Source organism: Anser brachyrhynchus (assembly GCF_964034855.1).
Source record: "Anser brachyrhynchus genome assembly, chromosome: 1".
NCBI classification, from domain to species: domain Eukaryota; kingdom Metazoa; phylum Chordata; class Aves; order Anseriformes; family Anatidae; genus Anser; species Anser brachyrhynchus.
The window spans coordinates 179,104,541-179,126,828 of record NC_137694.1 but is presented as its reverse complement, the minus strand read 5'-3'; the positions used below and the strand labels follow the sequence as shown (position 1 = coordinate 179,126,828).

The 22,288-nt window shown below is 38.5% G+C and overlaps 1 long non-coding RNA gene across 5 annotated transcripts; it reads left to right on the top strand.

The window, feature by feature from the left end:
* The first annotated feature begins 231 nt into the window (after positions 1-231).
* LOC308184534 lies at positions 232-18,820 on the top strand. Of its 5 annotated transcripts, XR_013942684.1 has the most exons (7): positions 232-609; positions 1,088-1,259; positions 3,729-3,808; positions 4,884-5,032; positions 8,202-8,313; positions 9,361-10,044; positions 11,948-18,820. It is a non-coding gene; the product is annotated as an uncharacterized lncRNA (long non-coding RNA). The 5 variants fall into 5 exon arrangements; XR_013942682.1 differs by having other exon boundaries at positions 232-605; positions 8,202-10,044; XR_013942685.1 differs by having other exon boundaries at positions 8,202-10,044.
* Positions 18,821-22,288: the final 3,468 nt, after the last annotated feature.

Here is a 22,288-nt window from a genome sequence, read left to right as displayed (position 1 = left end):
AGTAGCAGAACCCCACAAACCCAGGCATTCCCAGAGTAAAAGCACATGTTACAGTAGATAACCACTAAGATTTCATTATACATTGCTCTTACATGAATTGTTACAAACCTTTTCTTTTATAAAAATGCATTCTTGAATGTTGATCAAGTAATGAACATTCTGGGTTTTCTTTCATGGATTAATTGTTGAATCAGATTACATAGGATCTGAAACAAGAAGAATTGTTTCTTTCTCTCACTCTAGGAAAAACAGAGAATGCAGATTTCTTTTGCTAAATTGTGCTACATGAGAACCCAGGATTCACATGAAAAATATTCCTCTAAACCTTGCCATTACTGCCTGCCCTCTTTCTAATATGCTGTAAAAGGAAGAAATGCAATAGGTTTAGTCAATAAAAGAGAAATAAAGTCTTCCATGAGAAACTGCATTGCAAGCTTGTGTTTCCAGAGCTTGGGCTTAGAGGCGGCTCCATGGAGGAATGTTAACAAGCTCCATTGCTCTAGCAGCTTAAGAAAGCTCATCTGTACAAGCTTGGGTACCAGTTTTAAATGGAACAGAATAGACTCTTTCTTTTCTAACTTCACTGAAGTCTTCTGCAATTTCTAGTAGGTAATTGATGCAATATTAACAAGACTTAAAAAAAATATGATAATGTTCAGTACAAAACTATAAGAATTTCAGACTCTAGTTATTAATTGGAATAGATTCATATGCAAGTTTTAGCCTTGATTCTGCTATAGCATTTTTGCAGCTTTGATTCTGTTATAGCATTTCTGTTACAACATTTCTGCATAAGGATTTTTTTATGAGATTAGATTTCTTGAACCCATGCCACAGCACAAATGAGTCTTTGGCTTAGTGAATATTTCACAACTATATTGTCTTTATTTTCTGGGAACTCATTTTCAGGTTTTTATACTCTTAAAACACCTGTTACCCTTAATGGATATTTTCCTAGTGTGAAAACTGACTGAGACTTTAAGATTTTACATACAATATGTTTAATTATTAGAGTTAAATTGCTGCAGGACTTGAAATCGAAATGTGGTTAAGTGTCTTTCTCTCTCTTTTATTTTTTATTTTTAAGCCTTATTTTCTGGGAAACACTTGGATAGTGAAAGTCTGATCACAGGTAAGAGACAGCTCAGGCTGGAAAGATGAGATAATAGAGAAAGGCAACAACAGAAAATTCCCCTCCAGAACCTACTCTGCCTGTTCCATTTCTATTCTGTCCAGAGGAGCTATAAAACTGGAGAAAGGTGAGTAATAGATTTGAGAGACATCAGAAATATAAATTATAGCTAGACATTTCCTATCAGCATCCCATGCAGTTAATGATAAACAGTCAATGAGATATATGCACTTCTAGCATTTTAATAATGAATTTATTGCTCCTATGACAGGTTATTGTCAAACATTATGCTTAGGAATTTATAACTTTTGATACCAATTTCATAGATGGTCTAGATATGCTAAAATCTACTTTTTCCTTTTTATAAGCATGACACTTTCACCTGTAATGTACTGAATGAAGTCCAAATGGCTCTGCAAACACATGAATATAAACACATGGAGGATTTTATCTTCTTTTTCTTTTTCTTTCTTTCTTTCTTTCTTTCTTTCTTTCTTTCTTTCTTTCTTTCTTACTTTCTTTCATTCTTTCATTCTTTCATTCTTTCATTCTTTCATTCTTTCATTCTTTCATTCTTTCATTCTTTCATTTTCTTTCTTTCTTTCTTTTTCTTTTTCTTTCTCTCTCTCTCTCTCTCTCTCTCTTCCTTCCTTCCTTCCTTCCTTCCTTCCTTCCTTCCTTCCTTTTAAATGACTGCCAATCAGAAGAGAACAGACAATAGTCTTATAGGCTAACAGTTTAGTGGTTCACAGGAAATGAAAAAAAAAAGAATTAATGCAAATGAGATTATTTAAAATTTGTAATTGCATTAAAGAGAATCACAACTGTACTTACCACCTTATTTATTATTGATCTTCATACTAGTTCTTTGTTTGTTTACAATATTAGATACCAGATGTCTTCAAAAGCACTGAAATGATGACTGTTCTGTAAACCTTATTCCATTTTGCATCAATCCAGCATTGTTTGCCTAGGAAGGAACTATTAGACCAGATTCAAGAGGCAGAAAAATGCAGTCTCTGATCTCTGTTACCAGGAAAGCAGGTTTCACCTTTGAAATTGTGCTTGAATATCAACCTTTTCACTCATCACTGTTTGATTCTGATTGTTTGTAGAGGGAATATTTGCATTAAAACTTTCTTGCCCTTTGCACCTAGCTTAGCCCTAAGGAGGCCATGATTTTAGATGACAAGAAATGCTTCAGCTTTCATCAGGTTAAATGCAATTTTATTTCTGCAACAGAGGTCTGGTTCTCCCCATGCTACTTTTATGCCAGTTTAACTCTACCGATTTCATTAGCTGCCAAGCTATGTGAGCTGTTCATGAAACACTTTCCTTTCCTTGCACTGCCTGCCAGGCAGTCACTGTCTCCTTGCCCTCAGAGTTCTACGCAGTGATGGCTTTCAAAGGTGGGTCAGGCTCCTTTTCCTGGCTTTGTTACTGGCTTGTTTCTTCCTTATAGGATCTTTTTCTTTTTAGTTGCCATGGGAGGGATGAGGCCTCCCTTGTAGTTTTGGAAAGAGTAGATGACATATTCAAGTCACGTTTGGAGGTGAGTTGCTTATTTCAAAATAACACTGAAGATCAAAATGTATGAAAATGGCAGGCTAGGCCTTTTGTTTATTTTAGCACCTTATAATTTGAATATAAGTCTCCTCATTTGCCACAATATCACGTGCTTGTTCATTTTTATAAATACAGGGAGACTGTTTAAATAATGCCTTATAGCAGAGGTCTGATCAGTTGATAATAAGGCTGATGTTTTCTAACTGAATCTATGCTGAGGTTAAACAAAAAAGTTTTCCTTTGTCTTCTAACAGAAGAGTGGACAGTTTGGTACCATCTCATAACGTATGCAGGCTTCATGTATGCTCATTAGTTGGAGTCTAGGAACTGATGTCTAATCATGTCATCAAACTAGCAGTTATAGAGGAGCTGGTAGCTACTACCTAGTCCTCCTGCTGCCTATGGAGGTTGCATATAAATGTGACAGCAGTATGTGTGGTTATCCTACTTACTACAGCCAGGATGTGAACAAATGAAAACATGAAGGGAGACCTCCACAGAAACAGATACAGAGCAGTATAATGTGTAGGCTAAATGGTAGAAGTGGTAATGTGGCACCTTAAAGGCAGGAGAAAGGAATGAGAAGAATTTATGATGAGTGCTATGGACTCTATAATCAGATTTTCAAATGTTTTAGGGCACTTGGAACAGGCATGTGAACAACTAGTGATGGCTGTGGGCAAATTAGGATGGAGAGTCCACTGGGGTATGGACATTGTGAGACAGGCTACTTTTCCAAGAGGTAAAGCTGATGCCAGCTATCTTAAAGGACTCATATAGGCAAGACGGTTGTGAATGGATATACTGAAGAGAAAGTATGGATAAGAGAAAATATAAAACAGAGAGAAGATAAAATGGAGAAGACTATCATAGCAGTTCTGGAGAGGGATGGATGGGGCAGTTAATGGAATTCAAGAGAATGTCCTACATAACCCTACACTACAGGAAGACAACAGATCTCAGTATAGTCCTGTGTAAAGTTTTTTTTTTTTCTTCCCTCATTTTTTTTTTTCCCCTAATTCACTCACAGGGACAACTGCAAGCGGAATTCTGTAATTTTGTCTTTTGTTATACTCTCTTGAAGCAAATTATTTTAAAGTCTTCTTTCTGGTGAGTATCTGAACAGTTCATAACAAATCATCCTTTCCAGGAGATCATTCATTATTAGACATATTGATGGCATGTTTGAATCTCTAAAGCGGTAATTTATGCTATTAGCTGAGTTGTCTTGATGACCTTCACTACACTAGTATTTTACTCATTCTTTCATATTCTTGTACTTCATACATACCAGAGAATAATTCATATCCTTGGTAACCTTTGCAAATGATTTCCCTAGAGGTTTTTCTTCATCAATACCAGAGAAAACTAACCCATTGTCATCATCCTCTAAAAAGTAATTAGCCATGAATAATTGCTTCTTCCTGACATCTTTCTAACTTTAAACTGAATTGATTTTTTTTTTTAAAGTAGATCTATTAATTGTGGAAGCATTAGGCTGCCTTCACACTTTTATTCTCTCATTCCTTATTCTCTGCTTTTGTTACAAGTGCTCTGGATTACATTTTGCTTGTCTTGTTTAATGTTGCTTGCACAGTTCCCTAGCTTTATGATACTCTGAATTCCAGTCTGGTAAAATAGATTTTTCTATACAGTGTTATTAGATTCGATTTTGGAATACTTTTACTTCGTGAGTTATTTTCATGGAAGACTTAGGCCACTTTCACAGGACATATTTTCTCTGACTTGCCCAATAAGATTCCCGGTGTGTCTCTACCAAGCAAGATCCATGGAAGAAATATTCATCAGAGCTGTGGTCCCCTATCTTTTTGTAACTGATCCAGTCAATGCTACATGGGGTCTTTTGGGGTTAGGTAAACTACTGCCCAGGGCTTGGCGCTGTGGCATACTTGTGATATGCTCTGATGGTGTGATCCCCCCTCCACTTGCCTTCGGTCTGTCTGTTGCCTTGCTCAAACACTGGCTGTTGCACTCAAGGCCTTGCTCAGGCAGATAGTGGCCACTGCACCCTGGGCCTTGCTTATGTAGACAGCGACCACAACATTGGCTCAAACTGGGTGCCAGAGAAACCGACAGACAGATGTCTTGTTCAGCAGCTGAGGGTCAATAGAGCATGTGCCAAAAAAGCAATAACTGTTAAGCCATCATCTTACCCTATATATAGTGAGCAGGCCAAGAGCCCTTTGAGCCCCTCTGCATGGCGGCTGGCTGCACGACAGGATCTCCCCACAAGCAGGGACACCTCTCAAGGTCACTTATCCTGCAGAAATCCCTTACTCCTTGCGATGGATTCCTTGCTACAGCAGATCCTCGGTAAGTGAATAAAAGCTTGCTAAACTTTGTAAGCTTTGATAAGGTTATATCTTTGATTGCGCACATATAGTCCTTGGACATAAACTGTTGCCAAGCCTGGGACTAGGCGTGGATCCAGCCGCACCTAGGCTCCTTACCTCTTCAGTTCAAGGAGTTTAGAAAGCAAGGGGATGCACTCTGAAATTTATGACTCAATGGGAGGGTCTCCCGAATGCGTCTGACTAACCCTGTCCTCTATGTAGTAACTAATCGAGTGTACATTGCCATTGAGAATCTATAGTTGCTGTTTTATTTATGATTAAGCTTTGATTGATCACTGTATTATATCAATAAATGTATTGCTGCTTCTCTCTTACAAGTGAAGTGTATAATTTCATCTGTGACATATGCTTATGTCTAACCAGTGAAGCCAATAAATACCGTACCTGTTTTGCCAGTGTGTGGCTGAGCAACTGTCTTGTCTGTGCTAAAACCTTCAAAAAAGCTGTCTCAAAAATAAAAATGAGGAAGAGAAAAATATGTTCACATGCATTCTCAAGCAATTTCCCTGGTGGGAAACCATCTTTTCATCAGTTATGACTAAGCTTCTCCACTTCCCATGGAGGTCTTTTTCTAAAGATAGTTTATGTTGGAAATGTTTCTTCAATGGACTATGAGGGAGAAATGTGATTCCCTTCACCATAAGGGAACCCTTCAACCGTACTGCTACACAGGAACAAAAACTCAGATGTTTTAAACTGCTACAGCTCCATTGACTTTAATAGACCCATGCTTTTTTTTTTTTTTTTTTTAATAACAAGCAATGACACAGGCAATATAGTGTTTTGTGTTCCACGTGTCTACTCCTATGCTTCTGCATATGAGTATGAAATCTCTCTGTTTTTCCCTACTGAACTGTGTGAAATCTTCCTGATATTATTTGCTGCTTCATCTCCACCTCTCTTTCATGTAATACAATGGTGCTGAGAGTATACTTTAGAAAACTTTGTATCTATCTTAATAATATATATACATATATATATTTTTACATCTATATTGCTTGGCCTTCTGTATTTATGGGCGTCTTTCTTTGTAGTATATCTTCATCCACCTTCAATATATTTGTAAATGTTTGTTATTTTTCTGATCAATTCTGTTATTTTACTTCTCTGGTTTGTTTGTTCTATATAGTTATTTGACTAAGTGACTATACCTGTGTTGCTCAACTTTCCCATCTGTAATATAATAGATTTTAAAAAAAATCTCCTATAATTGCTTGGTTTCCCTGGGAGTTTATTCTCTATACTCCTATTTTTTTTTTTTTTTTCTTGTAAGTCCGGGTGATCTTAATCACAATGGAGCTGGAAAATATAGTGGATTTTAATGGTCTCTAATAATTTTTCCTGGTAGCTTCTTATTTTTATCAGCCTTCAACATGTCAGGTCCTCCTTAATTTCCATTAAAGTTCTACCTTTAGGATTGAACTCTTGCTTACTTAAATCCTCCAAATAAACTTTTCCAGAACTGAAAACCTTTGCACTGCTTTATTATGTGAACTATTTTTTTTTCTACTCTGTTGGATGCAAGCATCCAGTAGTTACTATTTTCCATTTTCTCTCTCTTTTTTATTTTTATTTTTATTTTTATTTTTTTTTTCCAATCTGTAAGTGTTGCTGTAGACTAAGGATATCTTAGCTGCTGACTTAAGTAGCTGCTTCATGAATCCTAATATTGTCTTCAGAATGACTTAGATATTTGTTTCTGTACATATATCAGTGGAAATATAGCAATCTAGCATATTAGTCCAGGAATATTTTATACGCTCCTTTGTGTGTCTTGAGTATATTTTCCTTTTCTGTGTTTGCATTTCAACTTGTATGTTTGCTGTTGAACTACAGCTTGTTGGGGTAGTGAATATTTTCCTGGACCATAACACCACATAGCTTATTCCTATTTTTCTATCTCAGCCTTGGATTGTAATGCTTAGATTGAAAAGATGACTGCTTAGGTTGAAATGACGACTTCCAGAGAGATCCCCAGGGATCTCTCACCAAGGAGAATCTGTATTCTTCTATAGGGAAATTCTAGCTATATTTACAGATTCTGGTTATAAAGTTGCCACCGTAGAAAGGCTTCTCTATATTAGTCATGATTTGTCAAATTTATATACATATCTTCGCCTGAGTAGGACTGGCTGAACTTCGAGAACATTCAGATTATATAAATCATATGTTCAAGTGGGGAATGAAATTTGTCTTGAAGAATTTAAAAAATTAAATGTTTTTCACTTAAAAAAAAACTTTATTCATATAAAAATATACTGGACTGTATTAATAATGGACTCAAACACTAAGCAGTATCTTAATTGATTTATATCCCTCTGGCATAACTCAATCTACAAGATGTCAACAAACAGAATGTAAAGATTTTCCCGAATGCATGATCCTTTCATGCCACTGCAGACTCCGAGAGACTCCTTATTATTACTTTTGATCTCTATAGGTCTTGATATTATGAAATCCTTCTGTAAACTCAGCTGCATGCACATTTTATCTGCACAGAAAACACTTAGGTTGACTTTACATTTATTCCACCTTCAAAACTCTTTGTTCCTACCCATGAGAAATTAAATTTCTCAGGGGAAGTAGGATTGAAGCCTCAGAAGAATAGGATAATGGAAGGAAAATGCCCTATTGACCATACTGGGTTTCAAGAAGATCCATATACATCTTACCAGGAGTGTTCTTTAACCTCAGATGCTTCTATATTGCCTTACATATAAGCTGATATTTTTCATTTGGACTAAGTACATCTAATTATTCCTACAAAAAATGTAAAATAAATGTGCATATAAATTATACATTAGGAATGAGGACACCCTGGTAAGTAATTCCATATATTTCAGCTACTTTTTTCCCCCTATTATATTACTGGTTTAATTTTGAAGTGATATAATCCTTCTTTATACTTCTAGAATGGCTTGCATTATTCCTTGTTTGCTCCTTCTGAAGCCTCTATATATGAAGGGTTATTTATTGTGGCACTAGCACTTGCTAAAACTTAATGGGAAAAAAATATTGTAAGCATCACCATGGTATTTGTCACAGTTGCAAGTAACAATTTTGTTTCCAAAATCTGTCTGCTCCTTCTTCTTCTTTTTCTCCCCCCCCCCCCCTTTTTTTTTCTTCAGAAAAGGTGCCCTGCTGATATGAAAATTGCATATGCTGCACTTGGATGGACAGATTAAAAACACCCAGAACCAAGCTTATTCATGGAGGAACCAGGTGAAATTTCCTATTCAGGTAAATTTTCACTTTATTCGGGTGAAATTACTACTGTCAGCAATTAACTTGCCCCCCCAAATTGTTCTAGAAGGCATTTCAAAAGTTAATAACATCTCAGTGTTCCTAGAAATAGTGCTGACTCTTCCATGTCACTGTGGGGTCACAATGTTGTCAGCTCCTGCTTTTAATGGAGTCTCATGATATTTGTTGTCTTATTCTTGAAGTCCCAGATTCTGGGGATATATCTCATATTTCATTTTTAAAAGCACAGGTTTATAGTTCTTGTGGTACCTCAGAAACCCTTGATAACTTGACCTGAGTGCACACTACAGTCTTAGCAACACAGAGTTAAACAAAATGAAACAATCATTCATGAGACTGTTAAAAAAATTTTTTTTTTTTTGGCCAGTTTTATTCCTTGGAAACTGTTATAGAGAGAATTCATGACTTCTGAAATATTACGGTTAGCAATGCAGAGTCATTAACATAAAATAATAGTTTCCCTTTATTTTCCCTTTATTTGCAGTAAAATATGCCTCTGATTGGGGTTTGTGCTCAAAGCTCAGTGAAGCCTAAGTTGCATATTCTGCCTAGCAGCTTTTCAACACAAAGGCTATTTTGGCCATCTGGGCATATCAGTGGGCAAATGATGGACAGGGGTTTAAACCACAGATATCCTCCAGGTTTTCTTGGTAACTACGGGCAACCCATATGTGACTTCATCTCTGCCATAATAAAATGGGACTGATATTATTTTGCCCTTTGCACAGCTGTTTTGAGGACTGACTCAAAACTAATATTTGAAGCTTGTTCAGTTACTGTGAACGGGAGGGAAAGTAGATGTAGGTAGGAAGTGGTGGGCAAAGTATGTGCTGAGGCAGAGTGAAATATTATTACTTACCTTTGCTGAAATTGTGAGTAAAAGTATCTTTTCTGATACTTCCAGCTACATAGGAATGCACTTATAAAATATTTATGTTTTATATGTTTTTATATATTCATATGTATTTATAGAAAAAAATCCTTTGCAGTGTTAACTGAATCTCTTATCCCTTTTCCTCTGAGGTATGTGCCGCATGGTGTATTGAGGGTAGATACAAACTCTGCTCATGCTCTGAGGTGACCAAAATCTGTATGACCAGAGGAGTGTGCTGCAGCATACTGGCAGTGAGCACCAGCTGGAGGCTCCTCTGGATCCATGCATCCCACCTGGAGTTCAGGCACAGCTCACACAATGATGTGATGGGCAGCAGGGCTGTAGCTATGATTAAAGACTGATTGCTAACCCAGTTCCTGTCTGCAGGATTAGGTAAGTCAGCATGGGCTGCAAAAACGAGCATTTTGCCATGAGTCCCCTTGGCATGGCCTGATGATGTCTGGTGGTCCTCTGCAACAGCCGTCAGGCAGAGGTCAGATCCAAACTTCTTCACATCCTGGCAGCCTGGATCGCGGGCTGATTTACCTTCTCCTGTTTGCAGGAGGTTTATGTAGATAGATCCCAAGGGACAAGCTACATGCTCTTCTCTGTCCTCATGCACATTCCTGAAAGTCCCCTGTACATCCACCTGGGCCACCTTGCCATCGGGACTGGGACTGCTTGTCACACAGCAACAGACACCTTTCCTCCGAGGGGTTTTGAGTGCTTCTTTGGAGACAACTCCAATCCTGAGATGCTGCAATGACCACAAGGCTTTCTTTAAAAAAAACAAACAACACACATTACCTAATCATAACTGTGAAGGAAAGAAGGTAACATAACGGAAATTGGATTTTAAAACAAAAAAGGTTTATTTGCATGTCTCTTACCTGGGCTACTGCCAAATGCTGATGGAGATACTAAATAGGCTTCCTGTTATCTGTCAGCCCTAATGGCTACGGGTCGGCTATAACCCCTGTCTGTCTCCTTACCCACCTGTGAAACATGTACCGCCTTCTGCAGGAGTCGTATTTTATCACAGACGTCTTTTGTCGTCTCCCCTTCCTGCATTTGTAAAATCCCTACATGTTTGTTTGGCGGTCTTGTCTGAGGTTGTTTCTTGGCTTTCCTTCTGGTTTCACAATTTCTGTGTCGAGCTTATACAATAACTTTTTCCAGTAAGCCATAGAATAACTGGGTCAAAACATGGTACTTGGGAATTAACACAGAGCCACCCAATTTCTGCCCCATTCTCTTTCAGTTTTATGAATAGCTTTTTTGTTGTTGTTTTTGTTTGGTTTTGTTTCTTGCTTTTCTGAATACTCACATAGTATTTTATAGCATCTGGTAAAAAAAAGAGTGGCTTTTAACTGTTAAGGCCTTGTTTTATGGTACAGCAAAATAACACTTTACAAAATAAAGGCAAGGTTGCTAGCAGTTTTGAAATAGCATTTTTGCACCTCTGCAATATGCACGATTTCTTTTCTTATACTGTGAAATATTTAGGCAAAGGTTTTACTACAGCAATTCCCGGTTGGTAGTTTTGTGAGGCTGTGCTGCTGCTGGAATCAGAAGCAAGTATGACGGGGGAAATCCTAGTCTGGTAAAAGTGCTGCCATGGACTTAAATTAAGCCAGGGCTTTGCCTGAAGTTTCTTCACAGCAGAAAGCCTGCTATAGGCAGAGAGGAAAGGATTCTGCCATAGCCTCTTTTCAACTAGGGCTGGAAGTTAGCTCATCTAACTTAAGCTGCCTGTAAGTCCAGTACCTAGTCTAAACCAGTTTTCCAAGCTACCTTTATAATTAATGGAAGGAGATAAGCTCCAGAGGGCAATTCATGCTGCTTGTCTGAGACATCTACTTTAGGACTGGATCAATCAGTCTCTTCAGTGCTTTTCTTTCTTCGCTCACTACAGGTGGATGCCAGAAAACTAGCTTAGACCAGAAGTTTCTAGTTAGGGAGGTGAAGAGGATGCTTATTATCTGCATGGTGTCGTGCCTGTGGAGTAGGAGTACAAAGTCCTGGAGGATCCCTGCCCTCTTGCTTTTTGTGATTAAAAAGGGAATCAATGTTTGGAAGTAAATTTGCCCCTTACTGTTTGCAAAATAGTGTCCTTAGCTGTGAAGCAGTAACGGCAGGCTCGATGTGGAGTAAGACAAAAATTAAAGCAGACTGCAGACATGAAACACAGATGCACAGCTTGCAACCAGCAATGCCTCTTGCCATAGTTACCAAATATTCCTCTCAGGCCTGTGACTATTACAACTGCCAAGTTCAGTGTGCAGATCAGACTGCCAACCACTGTCAGCTTCTAGTCAAGGAGGAGACATAAATATAACATCCATAAAAAGGACAGTTTCTATACAGGCCAGTGTGGGCTTCATGCATTACTGTGTTTTGTTACAGTGGCATTTGTGGGCATTTGTTGCTCCACATCTTGCTATTTATAGCAGAATAACTGAAGGAGAGGAAGGCTCACAACAGCTGTCTAAACCCTGGTAAACGGCAAGGGGGCAGAGGCAGTGTCGACACTTGAGTTTGACAGGCTAAGCAAAGTTAAAAAACAACCAAGACTTTAAGTAGTGTTTGTCTAACTATTTTCAAAGATAGCATTTTGAGCTTTATGTTGCTTTAGTCAGTGATGTGTTTTAGCAGAGAAACAACAGGAATCATGTTGAGCTCATCTCAAACGCACATAAAATATTTTAGTATCTTTTCTTTTATCTCCCCTTTCAGATACTGCTCAGGAGAAATATGTTCCAAGTGACAGCATCTTTGACAACTTGTACTTTTTGTTCTACCTTTTGTTCTTCTTCCTGTGAAAAGCCATGTGATGAAGATTGCTGGAGAACATTGATACCTTCCCTACTTATGAAAAAAAATAAAAATAAAAAAATAAAAAGAAGTAGCTGTGTACTTCCCAAAGGGTCAGATTGAATCTTCAACTGAAACATCCATTGAAAGGCTCTGCATCTCTGAAAAAGCCCGGGGAAGGACTTATCCTTTTTGGTTGTATCAAAACCAAGCAATAGGGCACTGAACAGAATTCTTTGCTCTAGTGTTAACAAAATTTTTCACAATAAGCTAATAAGCCTATACAGCACCGTGGAAATGCTTTATGCTGGGTTTTCTGAATATACTTTCTCCTTTTTGTGCCAGTAAATGTTACTGTGATGCAGAGAGAAGCATATTCCAAAAACATATTCAATGTTTCTTAAGCTCATAGCTGTTGATTTCTTGAATTGGAACAACACCTTTTCATTTTAAGAATTTCAAACTTTTGATTTTTACCTTAATTGCACCTAGGTCCAAAGCCAGCAAGCACTTATGAATGTATTTAACTTTACTCATGTGACCAATGATAAGCTCAAATGCAACTAGAATTTGAGAGGCTTTTCCACCACCCTTATCTCTCTGGTAGTGGAGGCTCTCACAAGAATAATGAATTTTCTTTGCAGAATTCTAGTGAGATAAAGCAATGTTATTATCCCATTGTACAGCTGGGGGAAATGACACAGAAATTAAGTGCTTTGCTGAAAGTTCCCTTTGCAGTTAAAAAGAAGAGAAAAAACGTTATAACTCCAAAAAAAATCATTGTTTTATTTTAAGTTAATTGATCTTTCTGTCCCAAAGAGTTTTTCCGTGTATCCATACAAAGCAAGTGGTGCTCTTACCCGCTAGTGATCATTTATGATGAGAGAGCTTTGCTGGAAAATGGATAAAAACTGTCTTATAATGTGAACACTTGTTTCTGTGTGTGCCTGTTTAAGTGCCTGTATTGGAGTTTAGAGTTACTAAAACAAAGTTTAGATACTCTAGGTTTCCTGGCAGGGCAGGCATTCCAAAGAACACTGAACACAGTAGACAAATCAGCAGAGATCATCAAGAGGCACTGAAGAAATACACACATTACATTTTCAAAGCAAGGTCATTGTTCATTAATATTGCTATGGAGAGCTTAACTACACATTGAATTCTTCACAAGCTCTACTTATCAAAATGCTTGATGCTCAAAATCATTGTCTGCATGTAGAGCAGCATGACTAGTCATTAACTTACATAGGTGAGGGAGCTGGCTGAGATTGTGAAATCTGTTTCAGCTTGATGATGTTTTTCTTTTTAGATGTAGCATGGTGGTCTTTGAGGGTCATATCCTACAAACTGCAAAAGATCAGTAATGAGCTGTCTGAAAAATCTCTGGGTAGAAATCAATGGATTTTTATGACAAACAACCAGAAAACAGAATAAGGGCCAAACCATCCACATATCACCAGCTATTTACATCCACCAACTATTATAAGAAAAAAAGTTTTCTACAGATCAGGAAGCAATTCTGTGGAGAAGTGTCTTCTTACATGAAAGACAATTTTTACACAAAACTTTCAAAACTTTGATATCCTCATACATAGAAAAGGGATAGTGAGTGATGGAGAGGAAGGGGAAGATTAGGGACACATGAATGCTGTATGAAACAAAGAAGCCACAATGGTCTGTGACACAGTGGGAGCAGAGGAAGGAAGAGATCCATATAGGTGCTAGAACTGGGGGAGATGGAGGAGGTGAAGGAGGTGGAGGGGGAGAATGGGAAATCTTGGCTCAGAAGAGTGGACATGGAAGCATAAAGAAGCTATTACTTACCAGAAAGAAAGAAATACAGATTCTTGGTATACAGGAAGAAGAACTGCAACAAGTTGCTAAAACAAAGGACATGGGGAATAAAGTACACAGAAACTTTCTGGAGAGGTAAAGGAATCAAAGACTGCTAGTGCCTAGAGTAAATCTGGGCTGCAGAAGTAACAAAGTGTGCACCAGTTTATGAAGCAGTGTATCTTTGGATGTGCCTGTGCGATCAGGAGGATGGGGCACATATCTCCATAGTCAACGCCTCCTCTCTTAGACGGCTGTGAACACTGAATAGGCCTCAATCTCAATGCCTTCACTGGAGAAGGAGAAGCCTTCAAGGAGAAGCCTTGAATGTAGCTCTCCAAGGCAAATTTGGTGTTAGGTGTTGGGAACAGCTCTTACAGACACAAGACTACAGTATTTCTGTTTCAGTGCTTAGGAGTGATGGTGGTGAAGTACCATAGTTAAGTGGAGAAATGAGCATGAAAGTTAAAACTGAACAGACAGTCAAGCTCTGAAAACAGTAACACTTCTCCTATGAGAGAAAACTGTAGGATCAAGTGCTGTTACCAAAATTGCAAGGTATTTGTTTATTCACTAAGCCCACTTGAATGAATTTCTCGAGTCCTTTCGTGCTATTAGTTAAATTCAGTATCTGAGGCTTTCCAGCTGTAGAGATTCCATTTCATTACCATCTCCTGGATGCAAAACACCTCAGAACAGACAAGAGGCCATGCTAGTTCAGTGGTTTGCAAGATGTTCTTATATATATACTTTTTTTACTTTTAGCTGAAACCTTGCCTGTAGAAACAGTGTGAAGGTGAGAAAGAAGAAAAAGGCAATGCGGACAACTTGGGAAGGCCAAGGAGGATGTTTTCTTTCTCAGTGCTTTGAACCTAATTTAAAACACAGCTCCCAGCTACAAGAAAAAAAAAAAAAAGAAAACAAAAAAAAGATACAGACCATTAAGCTGTAATGGAGTTATGTCTTCAGATCTCTTTGAAGTACAAGAGAAGATATGTATAAAAGCAATAGTTAGCGTGTTTTTAGTGCTTTGTATCAGAGATCATCAAAGAACTTTGAAGAATTAGGCCTAACAGTCTCCCTGAGATTTCTGTATGAGCTGCTGTTTCCATTCTACAGAAGATTAAAATGAGTCCTAGAAAGATTCATAGGATGGAGGTAAAAAAAAAAACAGGAAGCCCATGTCAGATCTTAGTATACTTCTTCATTCCCAGTCCTATGCTTCAGCTGCATGACAGTCTTTGTGTTTTTGTGTGACTGAACAGAGGTTTAAAATAATAGTCAAGTTGCTATATATGCATTAAAAAATCTTTAAAAATACTTTTATTGTATGTTAATGAGAAAATTCTGCTTTGAATACTTTTGTCTAGTTTATAGTCATGGACAGAATGGGGATGGTATATAGGCATATTCTTAACAGATAACATTGTGTAGCAGGAAAGTTTGTTTTCTGTTTTTTACAGTTGCTGTAATATTCAAAACACCTGCTACAGCAGTCTGCTTCGGTAGCTTCCAAATTCTCATTCCTATGTTTTTCTTGCTGCTACTGCACATATCATGGATCCTATGATTTGCCTAGCTTTTAATAACACTATATGGCATGTGGATTAGGACACTGGGCCAAAAGAGTTTCATGTGCTTACACCTGGACTGATTTTTGGCCTGAACAACTCTTTGACCACTTTTCAGCAGAGGAAATAATCAGAAGGACATGCAGCTGCTGTGTAAAGGCCAGGGGAAATTAAAATGTTTCCCATAAGGAAACAAATGAGCAAAATACATACGCGGCTTGATTAGAATTTGCATTGTAACATCGTTAATTACTAGAAAGCCACAGGTGGGAAGGACATGAGCCATGAAAATATGATTATGAAGGGGAAAATGATGATTCTGTGTCAATAGCATAGTCCTTACAAAGGAACTTCAAACTGGTGAATGACTAAGGTTGTCAGAACAACATCTTAGCAGATGAAATATTTCATAAGAAATAAGTGCAAAACAATAGATTTTTGCAATGCTTAATGCTTTTCAGTCCTTCACAAATAGAATTTATTTATTTATTTATTTAAACAGAAGAGCATGTAAACACCTAGCAAGCTACTGGCTTTCTGTAGACAAAAACTAATCCTGACATTATAATTTTACAGTTAGTGAAATAAGGGAGAGAGATGCTCAGCATAAGACAATGATTTTGTATCAGAACTGAGATCAGAAAAACCTGCATTTGATTGACAGTACAAGGATGTTATGGGCTCTTTTTATTTATGACTTGTGTTATCCTACCGTACTCTGCTTCTGGTAATTCTGTTTAGGTTATTCTGCCTGGAAGCTTTACTCTAGGGATTGGTCATTGGCATAGTCCAGTCTTTAGAAAGTTTCAACTTTTACAGAAGTGTACTTTTCTTTTTCTTTTCTTTTTTTTTTTTTTTAATTAAACTACTAAATTGAAGTAATAAGAAAGAACACCAGGAATAGATCTAACTCATAATGTTAACAATTATTTTACTACACAAAATTTTAAACCAATTTTACTGGACATGAGGCTACGCAGGTAAAGCTAGTTTAGCTAACCATTATAAATGCTGGAAAAGCTGCCAACCAGCAACTAATCTGTTCACTTGTGCTAATCTTTTCTTGCCACAAATTAAAAAAGTAATGGAGCAATACCTGTGAAGATTTTTGTAGGCTTCTGAATACAAAGTTCTGTCCCCTTTCAAAGAATTCAATAGTGGAATTGATAGATGAATTAAATCTTCCTTCAAATGCTGAGAAACAGATATTGATGTCTGTGTTGCCAGCAAAATGAGTAATATTCAGAAAAATAAGCCTTGCCCACCTTGAGGATATGCTGAAAGTCACCTCAAAGCACAGGCTTGACAGAGAGATTGGTGACAATAAGTGCAATGACAGTTCTGAGGATTGAGTTGTGGCTGCCGGACCAAAGCATCATCATTATACAGGGTCCCATCCCTCACCTGCTTGTGACATATGAGGTACAAAACCAGGAATTCATGAATAGGGCAGTTTGAACAGCTAACTCCAGTGAACACACTGCTCTGCTTTCTCTTTCTGCTGGATGGTTTGCATTAACTTTACGACGGAAAGTGTCTCTGTCTGGAACAGCTATACATATCTCTATGTAATTGACTTGGAACAAAAATTATTATATGGGATGAATCAAGAGCAGAAACAGAAGGCAAAATGAGACTCATCAGCAGTAGCATATGACTGTTCAGGAATACAAGTCCTTACATGTAAGTAACAGCATGGATGAAAAGGCAGCCTCTGAAGGCTGAATAAATAATCAGCATGAGCTTCAGCCTATCTGTAGTGCATTGAAGTCTTTTCACTCCTTTCTCCACAAAGTAGAATAAAATTTGTTTCCAACATTTTTCATATTCCCTAAGAGGAGAGGCACCTCACTGTGCTCAAACCAAACAGTAAAAAGTAAAACAAACAATCTGGAACAAAACCCAACAACTTTTGTTATATGATTGTTTCCTATTTCAAGTAAAGCAATAAAAATATTGATTGTTGGAGGAAGGCCTAAAAATCAAAATGATTTGTCTCAGTAGCAGTTCCTAGAAAAATGAGCTCCTCAGCTGCTGTAAATTGTCCAGCTTCTATGGATTTAGATTTTAGTGCAATCATCACATGTGTCTGAAATGTCACAAGAGCTATGAAGTATTAGATATTATACAGTAACAATAAATAGGGACGAACTATGTTTGTCTTCAGACTCAGGCCCTTCAGTCATTCTCTGCCTTGCTTGTTCTAACCCAAATAAAATGAAAGGATTTAGAAAACTATGACATAATTGCTGTCATGGAAACTTGATGTGATGAATCACACAACTGGAATACTGGAATAGAGGGCTACAAGCTTTTCAGAAGGGATAGGCTGGGGTATTGTCCTTTATGTTAGGGGATGGATTGATTACGAAGATATGCCTCTGAGAAATAGCCATGGATATGTTGAGAACCTGTGGGTAAAATTAAGGACCGGACCAATAAAAGACACCATGTGGTTGGGATCTACTACAGGCCACCTGATCGAGGGGAGCCTGTTATTGCGGCCTTCTGGCTTCAATGACCATCACGCTCACACGCTCTCATCCTGACAGGGGACTTCAAACACCCAGATTAAGAAAGGGAAAGCCACACAGCAGGCTGTAAGCAATCCAGGAGACTTCTGGAGTGAATTGAAGGTGACTTCCTGGTCCAGGTATGAGACAAACCAACCAGAGAAATGTTACTGGACCTGGTGCTCACCAATGGGAATGAATGAACTCATTAAAGAGGTTAAGACTGGAGGCAGTCTGGGTTGCAGTGACCATGCCCTGACTGAGTTTGTGGTCTTGGGGAATATGGGCCTGGCAAAGATTAAAGTTAGGACCTTGAACTTCTAAAGAGTAAAGTTCCAGCTGTTTAAAGACCTAGTTGATAGGATCCCCTGGAACACTGTCCTCGGGGACAGAGGAACTGGTCAGAGCTGGAGGCTCTTCAAGGGTGCTTTTCTTAGAGCACAAGAACTCTCTCTGTGCCTGGGAAGATCATGGAACAGATCCTCCTGGAGGCAATGTTAAGGCACATGCAGGACAAGGAGGTGATCTGATAAACAGCCAGCATGGTTTCCCCACAAATTGGCAAATCTTGTCTGACCAGTCTGGTGGCCTTCTGTGGTGGAGTAACTGCATCAGTCAACAAGGGAAGACCGACCGGTGTCAGCTACTGGGACTTCTGTAAGGCCTTTGACAAGGTCCCATATGACATTCTGGTCTCTAAATTAGAGAGATATGGATTTGAAGGTTGGACAGTGGATAATAAATTGGCTGTATGGCTGCATCCAGAGAGCTGTGATCAACAGCTCAGTGTCCAAGTGGAGGCCGGTGACAAGTGGTGTCCCTCAGGTGTCTTTTTTGGGATTAGTGCTGTTTAATATCTGTGTCAAAGACATAGTGTCCTGGGCTGCATGAACAGAGGAGTGGCCAGCAGGTGGAGGGAGGTGATTGTTCCCCTCAACTCTGCCCTTGGGAGGCCTCACTTGGGGTACAGCATCCAAGTCTGGGGCCCCCACCACAAGAAAGATGTAGACCTGTTAGGGTGGGTTCAGAGGACGGCCATGAAGATGGTCAGAGGGCTGGAGCACATCTCCTATGAAGAAAGGCTGAGAGAGCTGGGGGTGTTTAGCCTGAAGAACTGAAAAGGCTCCAGGGGTACCTCATTGCAGCCTTTCAGTATTTGAAGGGGATTTATAAAAGAGATGGAGAGCAACTTTTTTTACACAGGCAGATTGTGACAGGACAAGGGGGAACAGTTTTAAACTGAAAGGGGAGATTTAGTTTAGGCTTTAGGAGGAAATTTGTCACTCAGAGGGTGGTGAGGCACTGGCACAGGTTGCCCAGAGAAGCTGTGGATGCCACATTCCTAGAGGTGTTCAAGGCCAGGCTGAATAGGGCCCTGAGCAACCTGATCTAGTAGGTGGCATCTGTGCCCATGGCAGGGGGTGGGACCTAGATGATCTTTAATGTCCCTTACAACCTAGGCCATTCTATGATTCTATGATTATGTGATTCTGAAACTTCACTTTATTACTGCTACCACACATCAGTGATAGCTTATAGCTATGGAATAATTTTGTCCACAAAGATCCCCTCCATCACCACCTGAATTCAGATCAATGAACCTTGTAAAGCATGAGCCTCAGCGTGTTAGTATCAACAGCAGTCAGTTTTCTCTGCTTGCTATGAGTCTGTGCCTCAGAAAGCAGTATTATTTAATATACCAAGCTCCATTTAAGCAAGACCAGAGGGTGCTCTGGAAGCCCTATCAGGAATGTGTGCTTAGAATAAATTGTCACGCCCTCTGAAGAAAATGTAGACACAAAGAGATTCATTTTACCAGGGGTTTGAGGAATCATGATACTACCATCACACTGCTAAGGGGACTTTGGTAAGCAGAGACCTGTTGGGTGTGTTAATTGGGATTCTGCCTTATAAAGAGCTGCATAATACTACAGGAGTTCAGCTACCCATTTTAATTTTTCATCCTCAGGTAAACTTGTCCTTTATGGACTTTCTGTCTTATAACGTTTTTCACTTGCATCATTTTCCCTTCTACCTTCATATATCCTCCAGCCATTTTGTGTGCCCTTTCTGCCTTGTGTGTCCTCTGTTTTTCACTGTTGCTGCTTTAGCATTCTGAATCCAAACTCAGTAAGCGTTGCCTTTGGCCTAATCATTGTGCCAGCTATGTCTTGTTATTAGAATTTGCCCTCTGTCTTCTCATCTGTTTCAGTAATTGACCTCTTTATTTGTTAGTTTAACATTTTCATTCCTTGCTCTAGTTATTGTCATTATTCTACTTATATAGACTCACTAATGTTTAACTCCATAATCATTATATGGAGAGAAAAGCTGCAAGCAATTTGGAACAGTACGTCCCTCTAAAAAGAGCAAATGCTTTAGAACATTTTTTTTATTTTTTATTTTTTCCCTCTCCAAAAGATTGTTTTTCAAAGCTTATCTACTAATGCACCAGAATAAACTGCTCTGTCTAGAGAGTCAACACATAGCCCTCTGTCCGGTGAACAAGGATGAAATGGTGCCCACAAATGCCTCGAGGAGAATGATGTTTTCTGCATCCTCTCTGTTCAGAACAGAGATGGTGGCCAAAATATCGACTGCTGATAACCATTAAAATGCCCCTTGAAGGCTGCACTGGAGAAGTTGTTTTAACATAAGCCAAATTTCCAAATATGTTTCATATTCATGCTGTCCCTGCAGTTTTAATTGGAGAAGTTATGCTTTTCCCTTTAAACTTTGCAGTACAGTTTTAAAATGAGTATGTCGTATTTCATTTCAGAGGCAGCAGCTTGGCTCATAAATCTAGGCTCAAATGACCTAGACAGGCCATTTCGGCCATCCTTAGCCTCAAGGCAGAATCAGCCATGAGTAAACCTTTCTCCCTATCATATTTCCTTTTAAAATATTTTTTCTTTCAAAAAGCCTGCTTACAAGACTTCCCCTTAAACTTAATGTTAGGAAAGTTTTCCTGATGTCTAGTCTAGTCCCTTTAAATTCTTTTCGTTTTTTTTTTTTTTTCAGCACACTTTTATATGTTTGAAAATAGTGACCCTTGATCTCCTTCCTTATGACAAAATGGACCAAATTCTTTCCATCTTTTCTGCTGGATTTTGTTTTGTAGACCTCTGGGAATTTTTATTTTCTTATGGAGTCTGTCTTTCCTGTTTGCCCAATCTTGCCTTGAGCTATGAAGGCCAGTGATTAACATGACAGTATTTCGGGGCTTTCTTTAACATAGGCTAAACAGAATATGAGGTTTACCTCTTATGTTTTATATATAATCCAGATATTCATAGGTTTCAGTATGATGTGTTTTTCATTTTTTCTTCTTTAAATTATATTTATTTATTTATTTTTAATTTGGTTAGATAGAAATGTTCCTTTACAGCAGCACTAGCCAAAAATGTAGGTGGTTATCTCAGATACAGAAGAAGCTAAAGAATATTAGAAAAAGCGTATTTTAATGTTTGTCCTTCATTCCCTTCCCATCTCCCAGGTGTTGCAAAGTCTCTGACTAAAAAAAGACTTGAGAGGTAATATGCTGTTTAATACTACTGAGCTACTGAAAGAGAATTCCTCTTTTGACAAGGAAGTAGCAGTGTTGATCTCTGTAAAACTTACTCACTCTGCTTTGCATGTACAAGGTTAAAGCTTCCTTTCCTCTGCCTCAGAGAGAGGACTGGGCTGATGCTTCCCTAGCAATCCTAAAACCTTTTCACATAGAGGTGGCTGCTTTAGAAGATGGTAAAACCTTATATAATACTCAGGCTTCATTAAAACTGTGCTTGATCTCCAAAGCTTGTGAGCTAATACAGTGTAAAGAAAGACAGTGCAGGGTGATATTGGTCAATAATATTTTTCTTTGCATACACCTTTCTTGTCCTCAAGCTACTCACTGAGTTATCTTGACTCTCATCTTTCTGTCTCTCTGCACGCTGAACTATAGCTGAAGTTAATGGGAGAGCTGCATGCAGACTTCCAGGTTCAAGCCCCCTCTCAAAACAATCTCTCCTACACTTGCAGATTCTGTGATATCATGAAAGCTTTACTGTGCGGTTCCTTTCCTCTTGTAAACAGGATCAAAGACAGCATGTCATTATTTTATTTTATTATATTTTGGTCTGCTGTCTGGTCGCTGTCATCTCTTTCTATTCTGGCTCATCGTGTATTGTACCTTGAACATTATATCTCACAGCACTTCACAGTTTGGTTCCACCCTTTCTGTGTGGTACATGACACATTTGAGTACTTTTTCCTATCAATATGGCATTTTGTATGATATATGTGACTCTGCTAAGCTAATTGTGATAAGTCATGCTGCTAGATCCAGTACAAATGCCCTTTTT